The sequence below is a fragment of the Hyla sarda genome, chromosome 7 (assembly GCF_029499605.1).
Source record: "Hyla sarda isolate aHylSar1 chromosome 7, aHylSar1.hap1, whole genome shotgun sequence".
NCBI classification, from domain to species: Eukaryota; Metazoa; Chordata; class Amphibia; order Anura; family Hylidae; genus Hyla; species Hyla sarda.
The window spans coordinates 121,816,222-121,840,126 of record NC_079195.1 but is presented as its reverse complement, the minus strand read 5'-3'; the positions used below and the strand labels follow the sequence as shown (position 1 = coordinate 121,840,126).

Below are 23,905 nucleotides of genomic sequence, written 5' to 3'. Positions count from 1 at the left end.
TATGTCTCATTTTAAGAGAGTTGGAAGTGCATCCTATATATTGAACCTTACAGGTGACACAGGAAAATAAATATATAACATGTGTTGTGTTACAATTTATGTATTGTTGCATTTTATATTTTTTCCCGGTGGAATAAGAGCTGAACTCGGTAACATTATGCATGAATTTGCAACAAATACATATCTTGTGACCACATTTGTATGAACCTTTGGTGGTGAGCCAAGTACGTGCAACGGATGTGTTATTAGAAAACAAACTTAGAGATAATTTTTGTCGTATAGTAGGAGCTTTTTTGGAGACACATTTGTAGTATGCATTAACCCCTTAAGGACCCAGGGTTTTTCCGTTTTTGCATTTTCATTTTTTCCTCCTTACCTTTAAAAAATCATAACTCTTTCAATCTTTCATCTAAAAATCCATATGATGGCTTTTTGCGCCACCAATTCTACCTTGTAATGACGTCAGTCATTTTACCCAAAAATCTACGGCAAAACGGAAAAAAATCAATGTGAGACAAAATGGGAAAAAAACACGCCATTTTGTAACTTTTGGGGGCTTATGGGAAAAGGGGGGCGATTCAAACTTTTAATAGGGGAGGGGTTAAATGATCTTTATTCACTTTGTTTTTCACTTTTTTTTGCAGTGTTATAGCTCCCATAGGGACCTATAACACTGCACACACTGATCTTTCACATTGATCACTGGTTTCTCATAAGAAACCAGTGATCGATGATTCTGCCTCTTGACTGCTCATGCCTGGATCTCAGGCACTGAGCAGTCATTCGGCGATCGGACAGCGAGGAGGCAGGTAGGACCCTCCAGCTGTCCTGTAAGCTGTTCTGGATGCCACGATTTCACCGCGGCTATCCCAAACAGCTCCCTGAGCTAACCGGCATGGTTTCACTTTCATTTTAGATGTGGCAATCAACTTTGAACACCGCGTCTAAAGGGCTAATAGCGAGCGGCAGCGCGATCAATGTCACATGCTATTAGCCACGGGTCCCTGCCGTTATTAGAGGCTGGGCCAGACCCGCTATGACGCGGGGCCACGACGTGGCCCCGTGTTACAGATCGGGAGCGGACTCAGGGTGTACAGGTACGCCCTGGGTCCTCAACAGGTTAAGCACTGAACTGCATAAAGGATCACTGGTGATGATTGGCATATATTTGTGAATCAAGCCACAAGGGTAACGAATATGATGGGTTTTTTGTTCTGTACTGTCATGGTATCATTTATTAACTAATCGTTTCGTGTCTGAGATACAGAAAAAATTAAGTCAGTGCAGTTTTTATTTTGGGCAATTTTTCTAGCCCTATCAATGCTCCACTTGGGATAGCCTCTACAGACGAGGCGAGCCTCAATGTTATCTGCCTACCTCTGAAAAAGATCCATGGTAGAACAATTTCTCCTAACTCTAATCTTCTCCCCCACGGGAAGATTGCATACCACGTTGGGGGGCGTTGGGCGGTGACAAGAGGAGGAATGTAGAATAGTATGAGATGCTGTTCTTTTCCGAAAAGTGGAGGTGATAACGGTTTTGGAGGCTGAATCACCTAAAAGATTGAGTTCCAAAAAGGAAACAGTATTCTTGTTGTATGAAAGAGTAAATTTCAATCCTAGTTGGTTATCATTTAGGAAAGTGGTGAAAGCCTCCCCGGCCGCTACATCGGACCCCCAAATGAACAGGAGGTCAATGATGTAGCGGTCGTACCATCGAATGCAATCGAAAAAAGGATTTCTGGGGGCGAAAAGTGTATATATGTTGTCGAGAGAAGGGGAGAATTTCACCCCCAATGGCCGCTCCGGTGACCTGCAGGAAGTATACATCATCAAACATAAAGAAATTATGAGAAAGTAAGAATTCTACATAGATGACTATGTACTCCTGCAGATCACCAGGATATTGGGAATAGGTGGACAAGAACCATTTAAGTGCAATGATAGCCTTATCATGGGGAATGACTGAATATAATGCGGTGACATCCGCTGTGATCCAAGAGAAATTTTCCTCCCACTTAATCTGACTAAATGCTGCCAGCACATGTTTAGTGTCCCTAATGGTGATGACCAGTGGCTGAAGTAAAGTATCTACCCAAGAGCATAATCTCTCATTAAGAGAAGAAATCCCTGCCACTATAGGTCTCATAGGAGAAGGAAAGATTTCCTTGTGGATTTTGGGGAGGGAGTGAAAAATGGCTGTGACTGGATGTGAGATTTTTATATATTCAGCCTGTTTGGTGGTAAAAAAAAAAAAAACACCCTTTTCCCCAAAATCCACAAGGTCAAACAATTGCTGCTTAAAAATATTTGCTGGGTTATTTGATAGTTTTTTTATAAGTTCTCTCATCTCACAAAATATCCAAATTTAATTTGTAATATAACCCTTTATCCATTATTATAACATCACCTCCCTTATCTGCCTCCCATATAATGATGTCTTGCATGTTAGCTAATTCAGATATGGCAAATTTTTCATCGCGAGGCAGATTATGGGAAGGGGGAGGTGGATTTTGTGCCAAATGAGAGAGCTCTCTCTCGATGCATTCTTGAAAATTATCTAATATATTAGTCCTAGACATAACCGGGTAAAAATCAGGGTTAGAAACCGAAAAAGAAGGAATGGCAGATGTAAGGTCAGAATCCGCGAGCTCCTGCAGGTCAGTAATGGCCGCGAGCTCCTGAAAAGTGAAGCCCGCGACCAAGTTGACCCCAGGAGCACGGGGTCCACCGGAATTATGAATGGAATCAGAGGACACAGGATCATGCAATAAATTTGTATTAGATTGTTGTTTTTCAATTGCATTCGATGGTACGGCCGCTACATCGATGACCTCCTGTTCATTTGGGGGTCTGATGTAGCAGCCGGGGAGGCTTTCACCACTTTCCTAAATGATAACCAACTAGGATTGAAATGTACTCTTTCATACAACAAAAATACTGCTTCCTTTTTGGACCTCAATCTGTTAGGTGATTCAAAACCATTATCACCTCCACTTTTCGGAAAATAACAGCATCTAATACTATTCTACATTCCTCCTCTCCCCCCCCCCCCCACGTGGTACGCAATCTTCCTGTGGGGGAGATGATTAGCGGTAGAAGAAATTGCTCTAACATGGATCTTTTTCAGAGGGAGGCAACATTGAGGCTCGCCTCGTCTGTAGAGGCTATCCCAAGTGGAGCGTTGATAGGGCTAGGAAAATTACCCAAAATAAAAACCGCACTGATTTAATTTTTTCTATATCTCAGACACAAAACAATTCGTTAATAAATATCATGACAGTTCAGAACAAAAAACCATCATATTCGTTACCCAATATAGTAGCGATTTTGATGCAATTTGTGGCTTGATTCACAAATATATGCCGATCATTACCAGTGATCCTTTATACAGTTCAGTGCTTAATGCAGGCTCCAAAAAAGCTCCTACTATACGACAAAAATTTTCTCCAAGTTTGTTTTCTAATAACACACCCGTTGCACGTACTTGGCTCACCACCAAAGGTTCATACAAATGTGGTCACAAGATATGTATTTGTTGCAAATTCATGCATAATGTTACCGAGTTCAGCTCTTATTCCACCGGGAAAAAATATAAAATGCAACAATACATAAATTGTAACACAACACATGTTATATATTTATTTTCCTGTGTCACCTGTAAGGTTCAATATATAGGATGCACTTCCAACTCTCTTAAAATGAGAATTAGAAAACATATTTCTGACATTGCCCATTTCAATTCTCACCATACATCAATGGTCACACAACACTGTGCACTAGTCCATCAGGGAGATTACTCCTCCATGGTCTTGTGCGGAATAGAAAGGGTTATTCCCCCCAAAAGAGGTGATTTTAAGCAAAAAATCTTTGATTGTGAGGTGTATTGGATCATGGAATTGGACGCGCGATTTCCGAAAGGTCTCAATCGCAGAAAAGTTATCTTACATTATTAATGCAATATTTATTATACAGTGATTATATATTTACTCACATCTGTCTTGCAATGTATAATTATTCTTAATCATGCCTCTCTTTCTATATGCTTTTTCGGCAATATGCATACTTATTTTTATATACTCACTAATATTTATTCAGTATAATTTATATATTTTTCTTATATTTGCTTTTATGCCGAACTTGCATATGCCTTGAAATATATGAATCCTTTTATTGCACATTGTATTTTGTTACTTTTATGATGTGTTTTCTCTTTACACCTTCTATTTGTTCTCTATGGGGGTGGACTCACCTGATTAGCCCAGCTGCTACCTGGGCGGTCCGTTGATCCTCTGCTTCCTATAAAGACATGGCTTTATTATCTGTTTCTTTGCATGAGTAAGGCTGGTAACTCCGGCTGGAACGTGTAACCCTGTTTACTGCTGTCCTGTGGCTTGAATAAATATCAGCTTTTATTTTCACCATATACCTGCGCTGGACTTCTACTTTTCTACATTACCTTGGTGTTGGTTCACACAGTACCGTGCGACAGGTCATCTGGCTAAGAGGTGAGCTGAGGAACTACCTACTTCTCTGCCAGATTTGTAAATTATTTCTATTTAAAAATCTTAATCCTTCCAGTACTTCTCAGCTGCTGTATAATACAGAGGAAGTTCTTTTCTTTTTTAATTTGTTTTCTGTCTGACTACAGTGTTCTCTGCTGACACCTCTGTCCATGCCAGGAACTGTCCAGAGCAAGAGAGGTTTGCTATGGGGAATTGTTCCTGCTCTGGACAGTCCCTGACATGGACAGAGGTGTCAGCAGAGAGCACTGTGGTCAGATAGAAAATAAATTTAAAAAGAAAAGAAAATCTATATTGTGTCTGATAGGGGAGGAGCTGATAAAGGCTCTTGTTTGCAGCTGAAACACTTGCTGCATGTTCTCTCCAATAAAGAAAGATATTGGCCCACATTTATCTTTGTCTTTAGACTGTTTTTTGTGTCTAAAAATGGGGCAAAAAAGGGGCAAGCAGGTTTTTTTTGCGCCTTTTATTGCCCCTTTTTGTTTACACATTTCTGCTGATTTTGAGTTGCAATCCACTGATTTTGGCAATAGACATGATATAGAAGGGATTTATCATTGCCCCTTTTTGTAAAAGGGAGCAAAAAAGGCACAAAGCCACTGAAAAGTCTCTAAAACTACCCCAGCCCAGACATTATGTAGCTTTTTGGTGTATGTGTAGACAGAAATTTCAGAAAATGTGGACCTGCACAAAATTTATCAAAGCTCTTTTACCTTTTAATAAATTTGGTGCTCCTACACATTATCAGCACACAAAAAAAGGTGTAAAAAATGCTTCACTTGCACTGCAATGATAAATGTGGGCCATTGACTTCATAACTAATGTCGGTATGCATCTTTCCTTATTCAATCTAGGTTCTAAGACCACTGTTAACAATGAGTTGTCATTTCTTCAATATCACTTTTATGGATCAATATTTATTATGTTGCCCCTTCTGTCTGAATTTTCCCATTCATTAAACAGTTCTGCATTTCCATTTTACTCTAAGTCTCTGCTAAGATTTCTGCATCTGCTAGGAATATACCCACCTCTATTATATTTTTCCTCTACTGGGATCCTGTTGTGTCCGCCAAGATAAATTATTGCTTATGTTTCATAATCATAAAACCTATGGAAGCCCCCCAACATTCTCTATAAAAAATATCTATCTTACTGTTTCTCTGTCAATTCTCTTATTTTCAGAATTGTATGATTTTATTGTCATCTAGTTCTGAATATCTGGCACCTTGGTTATCTGAAGCTTTTCAAAAACTATTCTTTTGTATTCTGTGGTTAGTGCTCTGCATTTGCCTTAAATTCAAACAAGATTGTACAGTCTATAGTTATCATTTTTTACTACAATTACAATGAGTCGTGACATAACATGGCAAAATGCTGTGATTTCTCAATAACATTTTGACACAGTTTTGGCAAAATCATAGCATTTTGCGGTATAAAATGTGATTTGACTGCACCGTGAATATACCTGCAATAAAATTGTAATAAATCGGTAGTCGTGTGTACCAGGGAGAGGGCTCATAACATCACACTGTCGCTAAGCTAATCACTGGCCAAGGCTGGACACAAATGTAGCTGGCAATTAGCTGAGCTGCATTGCTGCATGCCGGGGCCTAAAATCAGGAAGAAGACCGCATTGAAGAAGGGGACAATGACACCAGAGGCACCATGGGAGCAGCAGAGTTAAGTCAAGGTTTATTTTCTTAATTTCTTAATTGCTGCAGCCAGGGCATATAGAGATTAAAAAAATAATAATTCCCCTTAAGATTTTCCCACCAGGCAAACCAGGCAATCCAATCTATAACTCATTCAATACCTTCTAAATTCAGGAGATATCTCCATTGTCAGAGGCCCTTCCATCAAAAATTGGAGTCTAGCATCTGTAACAGAAAGACAATGTCTGGTGGACAAGACCTTTGGGTGCAGGAGACTAAACTCATTAAAGGGGTACTCTGGTGGAAAGCTATTTTTTTCATATCAACTGGCTCATAAGATTTGTAAATTACTTCTATAAAAAATCTAAATCTTTCCAGTACTTATCAGTTGCTGTGTACCACAGAGGAAGTAGAGTTGTTCTTTTCTGTCTAACCAAAGTGCTCTCTGCTGACACCTCTATCTATGTCAGGAACTGTCCAGAGTAGGAGCAAATCCCAATAGCAAACCTCTCCTTGCTCCGGATAGTTCCTGACATGGACAGAGGTGTCAGATTAGAGCACTGTGGTCAGACAGAAAATAATTATAGAACTTCCTTTGGAGCATACAGCAGCTGATAAGTAATGGAAGTATTGAGTTTTTTTTATAGAAGTAATTTACAAAACTGTTTAACTTGGTACCAGTTGATTTGAAAAAATTGTTTTCCACCAGAGTACCCCTTTAAGTCTGGGAAGCATAAGGGGGGATAATGCCTCTCATATAGTGCTGGATTGTTTGTATATAAGAACCTGTGCTTCACATGTTTGAGTCCCCCTCGTGTGTGTGCTTGGACAGTGGTTGTTCAATGTCACTATGTAGGGGAGCAGTAACGTAGGGCCCTATAAGATAGGACAATTATCATCCGAACATGCTGATAATTGCCATGTTTACTAGGCCCAACTGTCAGCCAGTTGTTCGACGGCTGATCACAAGTGGTTTTTTTTATATTTAAAAATCTATGTTTGTCAGCTACATATGCCGGATCATAAGTGCCAGCAGCTCTCTGCTAACACTGTGTATCATTATGATAATGCTCAGCATGAAAGTGTGAACAAGCCAAGGGCTTTATAGCAGCAGACCTGTTAAAGTGCAATTGTCCCCTGGAATTGGCTTGTAAAGCTGCACATACACAAAGTGCACTAGGGCTTCACAAACCTATTCTAGGCAAACTTGTTTAGATAAATCAGGCTGCTTTATACTTACAAAAAACTCCTTTTAAAGACATCTGAGAGTCAGACTAACAGTCAATGAGGCAGGGCCCAGGGTCCTATGCTCTGGGAACACACCACACTTTAACCCCTGTTCACTGCCCAAAACACCTACAATGGACCCAAGACTGAATGATCTGCTGCTAGCATCCCGGTGCCAGTTCACACAGAAACCCTCCATGCCTTGATGAGTCAACAGTTTTTTGCAGAGCGATGGGCACCTACACAATATTGGATAGGTTCTCTTAATAAACTGTAGCAATTTAATGTCTTCCTAAGAAAATATCTGAAGATTCATAGCTACAAGACTAACCTCCTCCTCTGTGTCATTGTAATTTCTAACTAGCTCTGAGAACTTTAAAATGATTTAATATATACAGTATATGGCTGGATTTATATTAAGGTTTAAAGGGGTACCCCGGTGGGGAACATTTTTTTTTAACAACTGGTGCCAGTAAGTTAAACAGATTTGTAAATTTCTTCTATTAAAAAAATATTTATCCTTCCAGTACTTATTAGCTGCTATATACTACAGAGAAAGTTCTTTTCTTTTTGGATTTCTGTTTTTCTTTTTTTTTGTCCACGGTGCTCTCTCCATATCAGGAACTGTCCAGAACAGGAGCAAATCCCCATAGCAAACCTATGCTGCTCTGGACAGTTCCTGATACAGAGGTGTCAGCAGACAGCACTGTGGACAGAAAAAAAAAAAAGAAATCCAAAAACAAAAGAACTTTCTCTGTAATATGCAGCTGCTAGTAAGTACTGGAAGGATAAAGATTTTTTAACAGAAGTAATTTACAAATCTGTTTAACTTTCTGGCACCAGTTGATTAAAAAAAATGTTTTCCACCGGAGTACCCCTTTAACCCCTTAAGGACACAGGACGTAAATGTACGTCCTGGTGAGGTGGTACTTAACGCACCAGGACGTACACTTACGTCCTAAGCATAACCGCGGGCATCGGAGCGATGCCCGTGTCATGCGCGGCTGATCCTGGCTGCTGATCGCAGCCAGGGACCCGCCGGCAATGGCCGACGCCCGCGATCTCGCGGGCGTCCGCCATTAACCCCTCAGGTGCCGGGATCAATACAGATCCCGGCATCTGCGGCAGTTCGCGATTTAAATGAACGATCGGATCGCCCGCAGCGCTGCTGCGGGGATCCGATCATTCATAACGCCGCACGGAGGTCCCCTCTCCTTCCTCCGTGCGGCTCCCGGCGTCTCCTGCTCTGGTCTGTGATCGAGCAGACCAGAGCAGAAGATGACCGAAAACACTGATCTGTTCTATGTCCTATACATAGAACAGATCAGTATTAGCAATCATGGTATTGCTATGAATAGTCCCCTATGGGGACTATTCAAGTGTAAAAAAAAATGTAAAAAAATGTAAAAGTAAAAATAAAAAAAAAGTGAAAAATCCCCTCCCCCAATAAAAAAGTAAAACGTCCGTTTTTTCCTATTTTACCCCCAAAAAGCGTAAAAAACATTTTTTATAGACATATTTGGTATCGCCGCGTGCGTAAATGTCCGAACTATTAAAATAAAATGTTAATGATCCCGTACGGTGAACGGCGTGAACGAAAAAAAATGTAAAAAGTCCAAAATTCCTACTTTTTTAATACATTTTATTAAAAAAAAAATATAAAAAATGTATTAAAAGTTTTTTATATGCAAATGTGGTATCAAAAAAAGTACAGATTATGGCGCAAAAAATGAGCCCCCATACCGCCGGTTATACGGAAAAATAAAAAAGTTAGAGGTCATCAAAATAAAGGGATTATAAACGTACTAATTTGGTTAAAAAGTTTGTGATTTTTTTAAGCGCAACAATAATATAAAAGTATATAATAATGGGTATCATTTTAATCGTATTGACCCTCAGAATAAAGAACACATGTCATTTTTATCATAAATTGTACGGCGTGAAAACAAAACCTTCCAAAAGTAGCAAAATTGCGTTTTTCGTTTAAATTTCCCCACAAAAATTGTGTTTTTTGGTTGCGCCATACATTTTATGATATAATGAGTTATGTCATTACAAAGGACAACTGGTCACGCAAAAAATAAGCCCTCATACTAGTCTGTGGATGAAAATATAAAAGAGTTATGATTTTTAGAAGGCGAGGAGGAAAAAATGAAAACGTAAAAATTAAATTGTCTGAGTCCTTAAGGCCAAAATGGGCTGATTCCTTAAGGGGTTAAGAAGCTAATATAAATCAATTGCCCATATAACTTCTTTTTAATTCGGTTTTTATTAAACATTTTCAAGAATAAATGAACATGCAAATACATCAGTCGCATAGTTGTAAGTGAAGTGTGTACAAGTGATATGAAGCGGCTGACAATCCACATATATAAACACAGATGAAACATAATAGCTCAAAAGAGAGCAACAAAACAGAACTGAGGGAAGCATATTTCTCTTGGAGCACTCATAACTACCTGTTACGCTTAATATAAAATATTAACGTGAAGACAATAACAGCCTCAGAAGTGGGCACAGTGTGATAACAATAGGCAAAATAAAAAACAAATGTGTCTTACCTATCACAATCTAAGGCTGTGAATATCTCCGAACCCCGCCACACTCCGTAAATAACTGCGATCGGATAATATAGAAAGAAGAGACCTAATGTAAGACCTATCTGTCAATAAGGCCAGTGGTTCAATGATAGGGGAGGACCTATGAAGTGTTAAATTGGCGAATCCACAAATCCCAATTCTTTTTAAAAACCTCTGTTTTATGCTCCTGTCTAGCAATCACCTCTTCAAAGATTAAATTGTAGTTTACCATATGCATGATCTCGGCAATTGTTAGGATATCTGATGACCTCCATTTTCTAGCAATTAGCAATCTGAAGTTGTGCAGAATGTGGCATATCGGGAATTGAATAGTATCAGGAAACCATCTATACCCAACATGAGGAGGACCAGTTCTTTAGGGATAATATGGATTGATGGGGAGAGGGTTTGTAAAAGAGATAGCAGGTCATCCTTTATTTTCGTCAGTTTTGGGCATTTCCAGAATATATGACATAAGGATCCAATCATCCCGCAACCTCTCCAATAAACAGGATCTTGATCAGTATATAGAGTAGCCAACTGTTTTGGGGTAAAGTACCATCGGTAATATAGTTTTTCCAGTTGTTCGCCGTGGTTAGCGCATCTAGAAAAATGTCTACCTATAGAAAGGGCTTTCAACCACATTGAAATAGGGAACTTTCTATCCATCTCCTCCTCCCATTTCAGCATGTATTTGGTTTTTGTTGGGTATGTGTCATTGTTAAATGTGTCATTGCCCATATAACTTCTAATTGAGAAATCTCCAAAAGAGTAGAGTGTCCCTCTGAATAAAAAAAAAAAAAAAAAAAGATTAGGCAGCGGAACAATCCAATGCAAATAAATACCCTTCATATAAACCTACAATACATTTACACTAAACACATCATTAAGAAATAGATTAAATAGAATTATTTTATCGATATCAACTACTAAATGAAATAGATTGCATAAAACATTTATTGTATGGTGTAGTAATAATACTGAAATTTAAGTTTAATTTATACTATTTCATCTTCAGTTCCAGCAGGAAAAAACACTCTGCTTGCATTGCAATTGATATACATTGAATGTAACTCAAACCCTTTGAGGGAAAATAGGTCATTGTGCTTTTTGTGGATGAACTTACTGAATTGGCATTGTTATGAGTCTCCAGATGAGAATAAATCAATAAGGTTAAAGAGGGAGGAGGGCTACTGACTAAATCATATGCAAAGTTATTAGAGCTACAAGCTTGACCTTTCACACTGCACTTTCCATGATTGCTCGTTCAGAATGAAAGTGTTTAGGATTAATAAAAACTTGCAATAGTGCAGACTTTCTTCTGGCTTCTGTAAGACGATACATTTAATTGATCTATTAGCCATATGTGCCATCAGTGGTGAGAGTGACAATTCAGTGACCTCTGCCTGTCATGCATTTCCTTGTGCTTTCTAAAAGACTCTGTTAGTGCATTTTGGATTTGCATTATGGAGAATGCAGGAAATATCTGGCTCTGTAGCCTTCATGTGTTGTAACTAAGATATAAAAAAGTATGCATTTATAGTGTATACTCTATCTGTGTACTGTTTGAAAAGTCTTAACAGTGTAACCCTTTCAATAATTTACAGAATTAGTCAAGGGTGGTATCCATGGCTCCGTTCATCCGTTATCATCTTTGTTTGGGCAACGGGATTGGTGCACGGTCGGAACTCAAGCACATTGATTTCACCGCTGCTGCTTCTGCAGCAAGGCCGAGTGTAGAAGCAGCAGTGACTTCTGGAGTGCCACCAGTGCACCAATCCTGCCGCCCAAACAAAGAACATAACGGATAAATGGGACCATGGATTGGAGAAAGGTAAGTATAATTATCATCAGTGTTACCCGTACTACAATCCTGCACCAACATTTTAGTGTAGGTGACAGATTCCCTTTAAAAGGTCAAATAACATGCACTGGTAAGGCTAGGTTCACATTGTTTTTTCACGGGTATTTAATTTATAAAAATGCTTCAGAAAAAACGCAAACATTTTGTCAGCATTTTTAACATTTATGTGCTCTATGTAAGTCTATGGGAAAGTGGATGTCTGTGTAATATGTAAAAAAAAAATTCACCCCACAAATAGTTTTTTCGCAGTAAATTTTACAGTAAAATAAAAGATGCCACTACAGAGTACAATTCTTCCCACAAAAAAACAAACCCTCTATTTCACTTCTCTGGTCTGAAACAAATAAAGTCATGGATGGTGCATGGGATAACTTCCCTTTCTCAACTGCTATTGGATAGTCATTTGCTTGATTTCCAAACACTACAGACTACATTCCACCTAAATAACTCTGATAAACGAATATACATATCACTCTCAAAACATTTGACAAAATACCCTGACATTACCACAGTATCTTTCTAGCATGCTTAATATCAATCCAAACACAGTAGGTTCAGAAGCTTTTAAAGAAAATCTGTCACCAGTGTCACCTGCACTAACCTGTCGGTACCGACAGGTAGTGCAGGTGACACTGGTGACAACGGTACTCACCTTTTCCCATTCCATGGTGGATATCTCCTGTAATCTTCTCCAGTATCTTTGCTCCGGCTCCAGCTTGGGGCACGGGCGGACCTTACTGACGTCACCGCTGTTGTTCTCTCACAGCGAGACCCAGCAGAGAGCAGCAGAAGCTTGGGGCATGGGCAGAGCTTAGTGACACTGGTGACAGATTTCCTTTAAGCATATATATGACTATTACAATAATGGCACAGACTACGAACAACTTTCCTAATATAAAAATAGGAAATTGATCTTAACAAAATCTTCATGCCTGCTGACTGGTTTAACGCTATAAAATTTCTTAAAAAAGCATCATCGTGCACCAACCATAAGGAACAACTCTATAAGTTGTTTACGAGATGGTATTGCACACCGGTCAAACTACATAGTTTTAAAGTGACTTGCTCAGAAGAATGTTGGAGACATTGCGGCCTTAAAGGGTCACTACCTCACATCTTTTGGTTTTTCCCTAAACTATGCAAATTAAAAAACGACCTTCAAATATTACTCTCATTGTTGGTGGGTGAAATTTTACGATTATTCCTGAAATGTTGTTACTTGGAATGGGTCCCAATAAGCTTAATCAATTTTTAAGAGTACATGTGTATCATGTTCTAATCGCAACAAGAACACCAATAGCCAGTAAGTGGAAATCAGAAGATGTTCTGTTATGTTTAGTGCTCCGGCCGCACACGCTGGCCGTGAGTGCATGGCCCCCTCATCTCCCAATGCCGAAGGGGCTGGGATTTGCATCGCGGGACGTGCCCACATGCGAATCCCAGCCCGTCACTCATCTGCTGCTTCTCCTGCCACCTCCTCTGCCTCTCTGCTCTGGTGCGCATGTCCCCATCCCCTAGGGCGTGCGCATCGGAGCTCTGAGATTTAAAGGGCCAGGACGCCCAATAATCAAGTGAACACCTGTGGCTCAGTTATAAGTTCCTCCCACACTTCCCTACTGGATCTTTGTTGCCCCAGTGCCAAGAGAAAGCATACCTGTTAGTTGTCTTGCCATGTTACTGACCCTTAGCTCTGTGATCTGTGACCTGTGCCGCCTGCCCTGACCTTCTGCTATCCTGACCACGAGTTGCCATATTCTATCTGTGCCTCCAAACTCCTCAGCTGCCTGTTTGGTTGAGCCGTGCCAGGGGTAGCGACCTGGGTGCCGCCTGCCGCAGCAAGTCCATCCCGCTTTGCAGCGGGCTCTGGTGAAAACCAGTGGCACCTTAGACTCTGCTCCCTGGTGCAGTCCGTGTCATCTGCCACACAGGTCCAGCGGATCCACTACTACAAGCGTTCCTGTCTACAGAAACGTGAGTGTTACACGTTCCTTCTATAAATAACATCACAGATATTGTATGCAAAAATTATATATGAACAAAATTATGCATGGTGTAATGGTAAAGCGGAAAAAACTAAATGTTTGAGAGAGACATGGTCCAAATAATTTCCCATCCCATCCTCTTAGGAATTCACAGACATATGTAATATTATTGATATGTATCATTGAATGTGACCTCTCTTTATGTCTATACTGAATAAAATTACTATGACTATGACGTAATAGCATATTACATCTGTTTATTATTCAAAGTTCAATAAAAATTATTTGAAAGCAAAAAAGCAAGCCCACATAGGGCCCTGTAGATTGAAAGAGTTATTACTTTTAAAATGTGGAGGAAAAAATTTTAACACAAAAATGAAAAATGTCTGGGTAGTCTAGTATGCTTTCAGTCCCAAGTATACTGTTTTCTCTCTAATATGGTTTTCCCATGTGATAATATTATGTCATATTGCTTAAAGGGGTACTCCACTGGCCAGTGTTCCGAATGCTGTGCGCGCATTGCGGGGTCAGCCATGCCCCCTCATGACATCCGGCCACGCCCTTTCAATGCAAGTCTATGGGAAGGGGGCGGGATGGCCATAGACTTTCATTGAGGGGGTGTGGTCAAAAAGTGGTGGTGGTGCTTTCTAGCAATATGGCATCACTTACTTGGGTGGGGTAATCTAGAAAAGCACCTCAAGGCTTATTGTTGTCTATTTGAAGATACTGCAGGTGTGACAATATTATATTTTCATAGATTACATGACACCAGTCATTTCATTTTCTCATTATTGTCTGCTTTCTACATTACATCAGACTCCTGGCTTAAAGGAAGGTTTAGGGATGTTAAAGCAACATGGCATTACCTCTCTAATGAGTAATAAATGAAATCTTGAAATGACTTATTGGAGCACTTTGTGCAAAAATAAAATGAAATTGTATTTGTACCTGTTCTAAAGTGCCTGTTTAATTATTCATAAATGATATGACTAGGAAGGGGATTGTTACAATCACAATAGGAAGGATGTTTAAGTGTGTTTGTCTGCTTGATAAAAGTTAAGAAGAATCGATGGATATTGTACGCTAGGGCCTGAGAGAGATGAGCTGAATGTTAGCTAGACAGTAATGGCCCATAGACTCATAGCCCTCGTGCATTATTTATGCTTCTAGACATCTTTGTGTAGCCGATACCCCTGGTGTATTGTGAAAAAGGGGGTAATCAAAAAGCAAAGAAAATACTGTATTGCTGTTTAAATAAAACATATCTGGAATAAAGCAGCACAGTTGACAAGGCCCAAGAAGTGATGGATTACAGCAACCTGTCATCTCTCAGTGTCCCAGACACAGCTCGGAATAAAAATAGCTGGTGGTCCAATTCATCTAACAGCAGTAATTTAATTATCCAGTCTACAAAGCAGCTCATCAGCATAACAGTGTTGTGGTCTATCAGCATCAAAGCTAGAATATCAGACACATATTCTCATTTGGTTTGTTATGCTAAATGACTGCTTGATTTTGTTTCCAAAATGGAAAAAAGCAATAGAAGTAATAGCTTCTTTAGTATTTCAGTTGGGTGGTCTGCGAGGATCGTAGGAAATTAGACAACGTGCAATCAGGATGAATTAAGTAGGAAATAACCCTTCATGCTATTCTTACCATTATTATTATGAGCCATCTGAATCCCCAAGGTTCCTGTGGTGAATTTTGTATTGACAAAATGTCATGCCACTCAGCTGGTCACCTCAATGAGATGCATTTTTCACCTCTCAAATGTTTCATAGGCTTGAGCTTTTTTCTTTTAATGTCAATGTAGTTAGAAATGTTTGGGAGCAAAACATGAGAAATATTTGTAATGTGTGCACTTGCAGTAAGTAACAGATAGTGTGGTTGATCGTACACTTGTGCTTGCAGTGCAGTCATGCAGTGGGATATCATAGTGGCAGGAATGGAACCTCTGTACCTTAGGATGCATTCACACCACATTTTTGCAATCAATTTGAAAACCGTACAGAACCTTATTGAAAACCGCATGCATTGACTCTCCATTGAAAACTGTTTGTCAAACGATGCTTCCGGTTGTGTACTTTTTGAGTCATGTATGGTTTTGTCCGTTTTTTTCCCCTACCCAAAACCATAGCCTACTATGGTTTTTGTCCAGGAGAAAAACCATATTGAAATGGTATACGGTTCCTTTAACATGGGAGTCAATGAGAACTGTATAGAATGTGCGTACAGTTCCATCCGGTTTGCACAATACGTTTTTTGAGTTTGCAAATGCGCAGTGCACACCGAATGAAATGAAAAGTTAAAATGTTTTTGTTTTTTTTTTGCAACAGACATCATGCGGTGTCCCGGCACCGGATTGCATCCGTGGTGAGGTCCCCACGGTGAGGTCCCCTTGTGGTGAAGTCCCCAAAGTCAGAGTCCCTAGGTGTAGGTGGGGTCTTCATCCTTAGTTAGCCCCTTGTCACCCCTTTTGTAATTAAAATTATTAAAATTTAATGTATATATTTATATAGTAAGTGTACTTACCTAGTTAGCATCGCAGGACCTGCGGGTCATGTGATCGGGTGAAACTCTATGGTTTATGGTTCAAGGACCTTTGGGAGGAAGTCAGGTGATCACCCACCATGCTTTGTAACAGTGAGTGACAGCTGATTGGACCAATCCAAAACGGCTCAGCCCCTGCCCATATAAGGGATCTGCAGCCATTAATCTCTCACTTGTTCTTGGGCTGCCAAGCAAGCAGCATCTCTCTTTCCTTGTGGGCTGTTGACGGAGGAGGATCTGCGCTGCTGTCATCAGTGAGTTAGACCCGAGCCTTGCGGTGACGGCTGTTCATTACTAAACTGTGAGTGTATCAATCCCTAAGCACTCTGCAAGATCACGGGACCGTATCTAACCCCTAAATCCGGACGGATCTTCGCAAATAACCCTAAGTTCAGAGACATATCAAAAGTCAAGGTCCGCAACGACTGTCAGTCCTGAAGTGTATGGAGACTGTATTAATGAGACTGTTACTGTTCATTGGATGTACCACAAGTCTTTAAGTAAAGTTTATTGAAGTTCAAGTTCAACTACCTTGTGGACCTTCAGTCATTTTATGCATGCACCTATCGTTACTAGGAAGGGCGGCGACAGGCCGGAGAATTACCTCAGCATACTAGCCCTCAGCCTGGCGTCACGAAACCTTAACCTCTGATATACTGAAGCAAATCCCTGACTACACTACCCCAGAGGCCTACCACAAAGCCTTTTTGGCGTCGCACAAACAGGATTCGGGTGTGTGCCTACTACAGTCGCCACTAGTGAAAGTGTACTCTCCCCCCCCCCCCCAAGTAAACAAACTTTATTCATGTGCTGTAAACCGTGTTGCTGTGTACGGTAGTTTTGCTCGCGAATATTCGCAATTCAAATTTTATTCGCGAATATCGCATATTTGCGAATTTGCGAATATAGCACTATATATTCGAAATTACGAATATTCGTTTTTTTCGCATATGCACAAATATATGCGCATATTCGCAAATATTGGGTCTTCCCTTATTTATGGTATAGGGAACTGTGACTAGTGCATGAACTCTGTGATTTTTTGCCCATTGAAACCAAAAGGCCCATTGTGGTCTATGGAGATCTCACAGCATGTAAAACAGTATGCTAAGCAGGACCATCTTGACAGTGGATGGGAGACCACCATGGGTTTGAGTCCTGGGGTGGGACAGAGTTTTACAGTGTTGTGGTTTAACTTTACTTTCCTGGAAAAGCTGCTGCGTTGCCCATAGCAACAAGATTGCTTCCTCCATTTTTCAGAGGCCTTTTCAAAAATGAAGGAAGCAATCTGATTAGTTGCTATGGGCAAATCTTCCTCTACACTGGTTTTGATGAATCTCCCCCATAGAGGGAGATTAATCAAAACCTGTCGAGAGGAAACGTTTCGGAGTTGCCCATAGCAACCAATCAGATCGCTTCTTTCATTTTTCACAAGGCCTCTGCAAAATGAAAGAAGCGATCTGATTGGTTGCTATGGGCAACTCAGCAGCTTTTCCTGGAAGTTTGAGTTGCCCATAGCAACCAGATTGCTTCCTTCATTTTTCAGAGGCCTCTTCAAAAATGAAAGAAGCAATCTGGTTGCTATGGGCAACTGCACAACTTCCTCTACACTGGTTTTGATGAATCTCCCCCATAGAGGGAGATTAATCAAAACCTGTCCAGAGGAAAAGTTTCTGAGTTGCCCATAGCAACCAATCAGATCGCTTCCTTCATATTGCAGAGGCCTTGTGAAAAATGAAAGAAGCGATCTGATTGGTTGCTATGGGCAATTTTTCCAGGAAAGTAAAGTTAAAACACAACACTGTAAAACTCTCTCCCACCCTGGGACTTGAATCCATGGTGGTCTCCCATCCACTGTGCTGCCAAGACGGTCCTGCTTATCTTATTGTTTCACATGCTGTGAGATCCCCATAGACCACAATGGGCCTATTGGATTTGGCAGCCAAAAAAAAAATCTGAGTTAATGCACCAGTCATAGTTTCCTATACCATTGAATAAGGGAGGACTCAATATTCGCGCATATGCGGAAAACCAGTGTAGAGGAAGAGTTGTGCAGTTGCCCATAGCAACCAATCAGTTTGTTTACTTCATTTTTGAAAAGGCCTCTAAAAATGAAAGAAGCGATCAGATTGGTTGCTATGGGCAACTCAGAACCGTTTCCTCTGGACAGGTTTTGATAAATCTCCCTCTATGGGGGAGATTTTTCAAAACCAGTGTAGAGGAGGAGTTGTGCAGTTGCCCATAGCAACCAACCAGATTGCTTCCTTCATTTTTGAAAAGGCCTCTGAAAAATGAAGGAAGCAATCTGGTTGCTATGGGCAACTCAGAAACTTCCAGGAAAAGCTGCTGAGTTGCCCATAGCAACCAATCAGATCGCTTCTTTCATTTTACAGAGGCCTTTTTACAGAGGCAATCTGGCAGCGTTTCCAGGAAAGTAAAGTTAAACCACAACACTGTGGTGGTCTCCCACTCACTGTGCTGCCAAGACGGTCCTGCTTAGCTTACTGTTTTAAATGCTGTGAGATCCCCATAGACCACAATGGTCTATTGGTTTCTATGGGCGAAAAATCACAGAGTTAATGCACTAGTCACAGTTCCCTATACCAGTAAAGAAGGGAGGGCTCAATATTCGCGAATATGCGAATATATTTTAGCATATTTGAAAAAAAAAGCGAATATTCGCAAAATATCGCAAATTCGAATATGGCCTATGCCGCTCATCACTAGTGTACGGGAGCGGTGTTTGTGGTGCACCATACAAGGGGGCCACGAGAAAAGTAAGGGGGGGAGGCAAAAATTCATCTACAACTAAGATATGTAAACTGCGCAATGACACAGGTGGAGCCGAACTGCTGCAGGAAAAGTGCATGAAGAAAGCCCGCGCTGCGCCATTCCCCGCCCCGGCGTGGCTGCCGAGTTGCTGTGTCACAGCCGATAGGGAACCTGGAGATGTAGGAGTCGTCGCTGGAGGGACCGGAAGTCGGGGCTGCACCGATAACGTCCTTCCTGCCGGCTGCCATTTTGGGGAAGCCCGCAATAAAAGATGCCATGCACAGCGACCTCTTCAGTCTCCACAGAGAGCCGGAGAGTACAGACATGGCGGAGAGCAGCGGTCCACGCGGTGAAGTTGGCAAAATGGCGCCGGAAAAGCGGAAAGTTGTGGCAGTCGCAGCCCGACTTTTCCAAGAACTTGCTGACCGTCTGCAGCGGTTGTCATTAAACGAAGAGGGGGCCTGCAATCTTCCCCCACTGCCTGATGATGATGACGACGATTGGTCAGACACACCTCCAGTGGAGAGAGCAGGGACACCTGGAGGTGCATCGCCGGTGAGACTGTCCTCTCACTGCGGAACTTGGGGCTCGTGGGACGAGATCCCATCGGAGGAGTCTGCAGTGAGTACCTCGATCAAGCTTGCCAAGTGCACTACCGTGCTCACCAAAATTGCCGCAATGGGTGTTCGGAGATGAGTTGGAGCTGATCGAGTACATACACAAGGTACTTCAACCATTACCTGGGAAGCCACGCCCACCAATCCCAACTGCAGAAAAAGAAAGAAGCTGAGCTGGCCGAATTGATGGAAAAGCTAAAGGCCCGACACAAAGAACTCTATGCCCCCAAGCACGTGCATTTGCTCCATGAAGAGAAAGTACGGTGGCAAGAAAACACCAAAGAAATGGAGGCATTGTACATTCGTAAATGGGATCTCCCCCGAGAAGGGGAGGAGCCATTAGAAAGAAGAGCAACTGTGGCCAAGTTCTACAAGGTCAGAGGCTATGGGACACTCCTTGACTGCCACACTGGGCAGACCATCCTCGTAAACCAGCGAGCAGTGCAAAGGCCATATCACCATAAGAAGTTCTACACCTTGGAGGTGGGTGAAATGGTAGAGTACACCCCCGTCCAGCCTTCGTGGAGAATGGGCTGCAGCGGTCACCGGACCAACAGCCCCAACACAGCTTCCCTTCAAATATTTTCCGTCAACTGATTGGGAGTCCGATCCTTTTAACTTGAGGCCGAAAAGGTCTGCTCTTAAAGCCTCCACCAGCGTATCCAAGGAGGAGGAGCCTCAAGAGTCAAGTTCATCATCTTCTATGTACAGCAAAGAGTCAAATTCTTCATCTTCTACATACCGTCGAGAGTCAAGTCCTGCTCAAGTTCAGGAAAGTAAGCCCAAATTGTGGGCACCAAAGACCGTACCTAGACCATCTGAGTTTGTCTGTTCCAGAGGTACCAACGCACGTACTTAGGCCCTCTCGGAGCAATGAGAGTTTGCCTACTGCACAGGTACCAACGTATGTACCAAGGCCCTCTTCTGACATGGAGAGTTTGCCTGCTTCCAGGGTACCAACAAAAGAGTCATGGGTCCATCCTAGTTTGGAGATGGTACTCAAGCCCTATTGCCCCACTATTGCCCCACTCACCAATGTGGTGTGGCAAAGCTATGTCAATTCCATACCTGCCCCTGATGTTGGCAGATACAGAGGAACCCAGAGAGGCACTAGAAGAGTGAAGAGGAACATCCTCTAAAGTAATGTCAGATTGTTTCTTGTGTTAACCACTTTTAACAAGAGACTCCTAGCCAGTAGGAGATTCATTAAGGACTGTACCCGGCTGAGTTGTGGTTAAGGCTGTGTTTACCTTTCCCTTCCATGAACTCCTAGTGTAGGTGGACTGCTGATCCTTACACGCCACTTTGTATATTTCCCTTTAATTGGACTCCTAGTGTAGTTGGACTGCTGATCCTTACACGTCTGTTTTATGTATATACCAGCAGCTTCATAAGAACTCTTATGCTAAATGTTGCACTTATCAGGTGAATGCGCCTGAACCATGTTGGAGTGTTGATAATTGTGTAAATTATGTAGTAAATATGTATGTGGTTCTTGTAAACGGGAAGGTATCATCGTGACTGTGTACATAAAAAATAGGTAAGGGTTTTACATGGAAAGATAGTCTAATGTCTATTTACATAAAAAGGGAGTCAGAGCTGTACACGGAAAATGTCGGTGTGTTGCACGTGTACACTCAACACTAAAAACGTAAATGGTCCCTGTACGTACAAATGCATAGAATGCCAACTGTGTTTAGTAGTTGCTAAACAGGTGACACCCGGCTCCTCCGAGGGTAGTATTATTGCTGTCGCCCATCGCTAGCACCTGTCTCAACAAAAATAATAGGGAAGATTGCCCTTAAAATAGTACTTGCACACATAGTACCTCAAGTAACTGACTTAAATGTACTACTTTAAGTTTCTCTAGTACATACATCAAAGTAAATATCTCACTTAAGAAAACACTTTAGGGATTGTAGCCTATTGTAATGCAATTCCTGCCACTGTAAGGTACACTTCTTCTCCTTCTTTGCGTGCGTGAGGGCGCACTACCTGGCCAGTAGGTGCTCTTGCGAGCTAACAAATTAAACATGTAATTCTTAGAGTAACCTAGGTAGGTTATGTGAAGTGCTCTAGGGGTAAGTAGCGTGTAGCAAATGGACCCTAGCAGCCAATCTTACTGTGACCTAGCTTCCGGCTAGCCAGTATACCTTATGTGTACTAACAGGAAACTCATTGTTGGCGAATAAAATGTGTGAGATAATAAAATTGTTTAGTCAGCTTAAAACTAAAGGTATAAAGAACTGTGCTAATGTTTAGTTAGCCTCATAAAGATGTGTAGAGAGTTAAAAAAATGTCTTAGGAGCTAGCAACTAAATGTTAGATAGCTGCCTAATTGTCTAGTAAGCTTTAAAATGTATAGTAAGCTTAATAAAAATGTTTTAGAAGCTAGAAACTAAAGGTCTAGATAGCTTAATAATTATCTAGATAGCTTCATAATTGCTTAGTTAACTTCATAAATGTCTTAGCCTTCTTAGATGTCTAGTAGGATTACTAGTCTACAAAATGTTTGAAATGCCTAGAACACGTCTAGTAGGTTTAAAAGTACCTAATGTGTATAAAAGTTTGTCAGGATATAGATTCTGTCTAGTTAGAGATCCTGCTTAAGTCTGTCCTAGTTCCTCTGCCTTAGGGGACAGGCGTCGGGGTCGACTTATTTTAAGTAAGGGGGTTTGTGGTGTCCCGGCACTGGATTGTATCCATTGCCTTGTGGTGAGGTCCACAAAGTCAGAGTCCCTAGGTGTAGGTGGGGTCTTCATCCTTAGTTAGCCCATGTCACCCCTTTTATAATTAAAATTATTTAAATTTAATGTATATATTTATATAGTAAGTGTACTCACCTAGTTAGCGTCGCAGGACCTGCGGGTCTAGTGATCGTGTGAAACTCTATGGTTTATGGTTCAAGGACCTTTGGGAGGAAGTCAGGTGATCACCCACCATGCTTTGTAACAGTGAGTGACAGCTGATTGGACCAATCCAAAATGGCTCAGCCCCTGCCCATATAAGGGACCTGCAGCCATTAATCCCTCTCTTGTTCCTGGGCTGCCAAGTAAGCAGCATCTCTCTTTCCTTGTGGGCTGTTGACGGAGGAGGATCTGCGCTGCTGTCATCAGTGAGTTAGGCCCGAGCCTTGTGGCGACGGCTGTTCATTACTAAACTGTGAGTGTATCAATCCCTATGCACTCTGCAAGATCACCAGACCGTATCTAACCCCTAAATCCGGACGGATCTTCGCAAATAACCCTAAGTTCAGAGACTTATATCGAAAGTCAAGGTCCGCAACAACTGTCAGTCACTGAAGTGTATGGAGACTGTATTATTGAGACTGTTACTGTTCATTGGATGTACCGCAAGTCTTTAAGTAAAGTTTATCCAAGTTCAAGTTCAACTACCTTGTGGACCTTCAGTCATTTTATGCATGCACCTATCATTACTGGGAAGGGCGGCGATAGGCCGGAGAATTACCTTAGCATACTAGCCCTCAGCCTGGCGTCACGAACCATAGGGTTAACCTTAACCCCTGATATACTGAAGCAAAACCCTGACTACACTACCCCTACCCCAGAGGCCTACCACAATCATTTTTCAAACCATATACGGTTTTCAAACTTATACGGGTTAGAATTTGTTTCCTGACTGCCACAGCAGAGTAATGAGAGGTGGCAATGATGATGATAGCCTCTGTCCCCCATGGCACACCTTGTGTTATGTGTCTGGTAGATGGAAAATGGTGTGCAATAGCATTGCCAGATATAGATTTAACAAAAGAGTTGAACAGTTCTTTACTGATGTAAATTTTGCAATACAAATCCTTTACACACTTTTGTCAGGGCAGCCTCTTGTATACTGTAGTGTTATGGTGAAGAAATACTAATTTCTAGCCATAGTGAATGCAAGTGTGTGTGTGTGTGTGTGTGTGTGTGTGTGTGTGTGTGTGTGTGCGTGCGTGTGTGAAAACCTCTAATGAAAACCTTCACTGGTTGGCTCCCAGTGGGTAGAATTGTGTAGTGCTGAAGTAATACTCTCAATCGTTGAGCTGCAGTTTTCTATTGTATGATTTCTTGCACATTTCATCAAACTGTATCAGCAAGTCGAATGCAAGAAGGTGACCTCTGATAGAACACTGAACAGGCTCAT

At 41.4% G+C, this 23,905-nt stretch overlaps 1 long non-coding RNA gene across 1 annotated transcript in view; it reads right to left on the bottom strand.

Moving 5' to 3' along the window:
• LOC130282391 (uncharacterized) overlaps positions 1 to 16,456 on the bottom strand; it is a 51,159-nt gene extending 34,703 nt beyond the window's left edge. The window contains exons 1-2 of the long non-coding RNA XR_008846372.1: positions 16,359 to 16,456; positions 9,963 to 10,764 (exon numbers count right to left, since the gene is read on the bottom strand). This is a non-coding gene — a long non-coding RNA (uncharacterized LOC130282391). The remainder of the gene's footprint in view (positions 1 to 9,962; positions 10,765 to 16,358) is intronic.
• Positions 16,457 to 23,905: the final 7,449 nt, after the last annotated feature.